The sequence below is a fragment of the Balaenoptera ricei genome, chromosome 10, assembly GCF_028023285.1.
Source record: "Balaenoptera ricei isolate mBalRic1 chromosome 10, mBalRic1.hap2, whole genome shotgun sequence".
Classification (NCBI taxonomy): Eukaryota; Metazoa; Chordata; class Mammalia; order Artiodactyla; family Balaenopteridae; genus Balaenoptera; species Balaenoptera ricei.
The window spans coordinates 87,532,768-87,536,751 of record NC_082648.1 but is presented as its reverse complement, the minus strand read 5'-3'; the positions used below and the strand labels follow the sequence as shown (position 1 = coordinate 87,536,751).

Below are 3,984 nucleotides of genomic sequence, written 5' to 3'. Positions count from 1 at the left end.
AACTACACCAATAGTTATAGCATCAAAAAATATTCAGGAATAAAACATCCATCACCATGCAAGGAGAATCCAGGGGAAGAAACCAAACCCCTGAAAAAAGTTTCTAAAGTAATAAGTCCTTGTCAGATTCCAACCAGCCTGGGCCTCCAAACGGAGAAGCAGAGGTATTTGTCTCCTGTTCCAAAGGCATGAGCAACTTCCCACAGAGCAGTTCCGCTCCCACTGTGCTTTTTCCTTTGACCGTTGCTGTCAAATGTGCTTTGTCATGTCCTTTTAGCACCAGGCCTGGCGCATTTCTCTGTATAGTAAAAGCTAATGAGCCGTATGGCTTTTGGCAGCATTGGGCAATATACATGCTCCATTTGGAGCAGAGTAAATCCTTGGAGTCTATAGCTGTGTGTGCAGCCTCAGGCTGTCCCCTGTGCTTCATGGGTCTGTAAATATCATAGCTGTGGTCACTGCTCAGAATTATTAATATTCCAGAGGCCTGCTTTGACCCTACCCCCTACTGAGCAGGCTTCGGTAACACACAGCTTCGCATTGGACCCCATCCAATTGGAATTTATGACTGGAAGTGGCAGAAGGCCCGTGTTACAGCAATGTCTCACCTTCAGCTGGCTCTACATCTCGGACCCTGAGGACATCATGGTATTTATTCAATTCAAATCCCATTTATTGTGCTTCTAACATGCCGAGCACTGAGTTTAGATGCTAGAGATGGTGCCATGACAAAGACTATGTATATGTATAGCTGATTCACTTTGTTATAAAGCAGAAACTGGCACAGCATTGTAAAGCAATTATACTCTAATAAAGATGTAAAAAAAAAAAAAAAAAAAAACGACTCAATCCCTGCCCCGAAGAAAGTGATCTGGGAAGGGGACATGGATGTGTAAATAAGGTCCCTGTATGCTAATAGATTTCAGGTCCAGCCCTTGGCAGGTTTTGGAGAAAAGCCACCCATTCTTCCATTTGCATCCCCTGAAGCCATTGCTATTCAAGTTTGGAAGGCAACAACACCTTGGAGCTTGTTAGAAATGCAGAATCTCAGGCCCCACCTCAGACTGAATCAGATTAAAGTTTGAGAGGCCATGATCTAAATCAGGCCTTAGCAAACCTGGATAGGTTCAAAAATCACCTAAGGCTTCCATTTTTAAGTGCTGACACAGCAGATTTGATATAGAGCTAGAGAGTTCTTTATAAGCCCTGCAGGTACTTAGGATATAGCTGATCTGTAGACTGGCATTTGGGAACTAGCCTCTAACCCTGTGGTTCTCAAACTTGTTTGAACATTAGAATCACCTGGAGAGATTTTTAAAGTCTTGATGCCCAGCCTATACTCTGAGCAGTTAAATCATAAACCGTGGGTATGGGGCTGAGGCAGTAGTAATTTTTTTCCAGCTTTATTGAGAAATAATTAACATCCATCACTGTGTAAATTTAAGGCATGCAGCAGGATGGTCTCATTTACATATACTGTGAAATGATTATCACAGTAGGTTCAGCTAACATCCATCTTCTCATATAGATACAATAAAAGGCAAAAAGAAAATAAAAAAGGGAAAAAAGTTCTCCTTGTGATGAGAACTCATAGAATTTACTCTCTTAAAAAATTTCCCGGGGCTTCCCTGGTGGCACAGTGGTTGAGAGTCTGCCTGCCAATGCAGGGGACACGGGTTCGAGCCCTGGTCTGGGAGGGTCCCACATGCCGCGGAGCAACTAAGCCCGTGAGCCACAGCTGCTACTAAGCCTGCGCGCCTGGAGCCTGTGCTCCGCAACGGGAGAGGCCGCGACAGTGAGAGGCCCGCGCACCGCGATGAAGAGTGGCCCCAGCTCGCCGCAACTAGAGAAAGCCCTCGCACAGAAACGAAGACCCAATGCAGCCAAAAATAAATAAATTAATTAATTAAAAAAAAATTCTATTAAAAAAAAAATTTCCCATATATCATAGGCAGTGCTGCCTATAGCTATCGTGCTGTAAATTACATCCCTAGTACTTATTTATCTCATAACTGAAAGTTTGTACCTTTGGACCATCTTTCTCCACCTCCCCTTTCCTCCACCCTCTGCCTCTGGTAACCGCAAGTCTGATCTCTTTTTCTATGAGTTTGGTTTTCTGTTTTTGTTGTTGTTGTTGTTGTTGTTGTTTGTAAGATTCCCCATACAAGTGAGATCATACAATATTTGTCTCTCTCCATCTGACTTATTTCACTTAGCATAATGCCTTCAAGGGCTATACAAGTTTTTGCAAATGGTATGACCTCCTCATTTTTTTATGGCTGAATAATATTCCATTGTATATATACCACACTTCTTTACTCATTCATCCACTGATGGACACTTAGGTGGTTTCCATGTCTTGGCTATTGTGGATAATGGCAGCAGTAATTTTAAAGTTCCTCCAGGTGACTGTAATGTGGAGCTTAGGTTGAAGGCCACTGCTCTAAACCAGGGCTGCAAAAACTTTAACCAGTATAAGAACCACTCCATACACAATCCCACAGGGTCAGCAGAGCTCCAGTGGTTCCTAACTGAAAAAGAGGTAGAACTAGGGCCGAAACCCAAATTTGCCCCCCTAGCCAGGGTACTTGCCACCTGCGAAACTGCCAGGCAGCATGGTGAAGGCTACCTTGGGACCACCTGGATCCCTAGTATGGGGCCAGTTGAGGAAGCTCAGACCTATATAGTTCAATAGGCTTAGTCCTTCTGGTCTCAGCTTGGAGGCAAGTTTCAATGACTAGTTCCTTGCCTTGTTCTCCAGCCTGCTGGAGTCCCAGGGGTATTTTTCTCAGCTCACTGGGCTGTAGACATATTGGCTGTCTTTCATTCTCACAAATGTATCCTTTTCTTTCCACCTCAGGGCCTTTGCTGTTTCCTCTGCTAAGAATGCTCACTCTCCTTCCCTCTCTCCTGTTCCTCCTTCAAGAAAGCCTTTCCTGGCCCTCCAAATGAGACCAGATTCCCCTATTGTACGTTTGTAGAGCACTTTGTACCTTTCCTTCATCACAGTTATCACAGTTTTAAATTATGTGTTATGATAATATTTGAATAATTTCTCTAAACAATTCCAATTAAGAGAGAAATCACAGCTCTTTTGCTTAGAACTGTATCCCAGCCACTTGCCTTGTGCCTAGAACACAGTAGGGATTCAATGAATACTTGAGTATTCATGCACCACTCTTCCCAGCATTGGAGGTTCTGGGTCCCTTACGTATTCTCCCCACCCCACCCAAGAAGATCGCCACTTGCCAAGGCAACCACTTTAGCCCCTGCTAATCTCTAGGTATACACCACCTCCTTTTTGGATCATCATGAGCTCCCAAGTTCTAGACACAGTCAGTCTACCTGAGGCCCCTCCTCCATGTCCGGATACTATTAGCATCCCCCTTCCAACCACCAAGTGTTCTGAGCCTCCATGGACCCTTCTTGTTGCTGCCACTCTGGCACTGGTCCGGCAGTCCCCTAGGTGTTTTGTCTTCATAGCAGTATTAAGCAGGAAATATTATTGTCGGTGTTCTAGGATATCTTGTGCTCTATTTGTGTAAAATGAGAATAATAGTATCTACTGCAAAAGGTTGATGGAGAATTAAATGAGGTATTCTGCATCCATAATACACTGCCCAGTCAATAAATATTTAGAATTTTTATTACTACTAATAACTGCAAAAATCCCACTGGTGCTCACTTAGGCAGCACATATACTAAAATTGGAACGATACAGAGAAGATTAGCATGGCCTCTGTGCAAGGATGACCCACAAATTTGTAAAGCGTTCCATATTTTTAATAAAAAAAAAAATCCCACTGGACCCCGCAAAATGTCTTAATGCTGCAGTTTGTACTTATTGAATAAGATGATGGGAAGCTAATATGGATTCGATAATAATTTTAAATGAGCTCACGCTTTATTGGTTGTGACAGCAGTAAATCCAATAGTATATCTAGAAGTGGAAAATAATGCTTATTTCCATTTTCAGAAAATGTG

At 43.0% G+C, this 3,984-nt stretch overlaps 1 non-coding gene across 1 annotated transcript; it reads left to right on the top strand.

Moving 5' to 3' along the window:
* Positions 1 to 3,677: 3,677 nt before the first annotated feature.
* LOC132373890 (U6 spliceosomal RNA) lies at positions 3,678 to 3,784 on the top strand. The gene has a single exon (XR_009505546.1). It is a non-coding gene; the product is annotated as a U6 spliceosomal RNA (small nuclear RNA).
* The last annotated feature ends 200 nt before the right edge of the window (positions 3,785 to 3,984 follow it).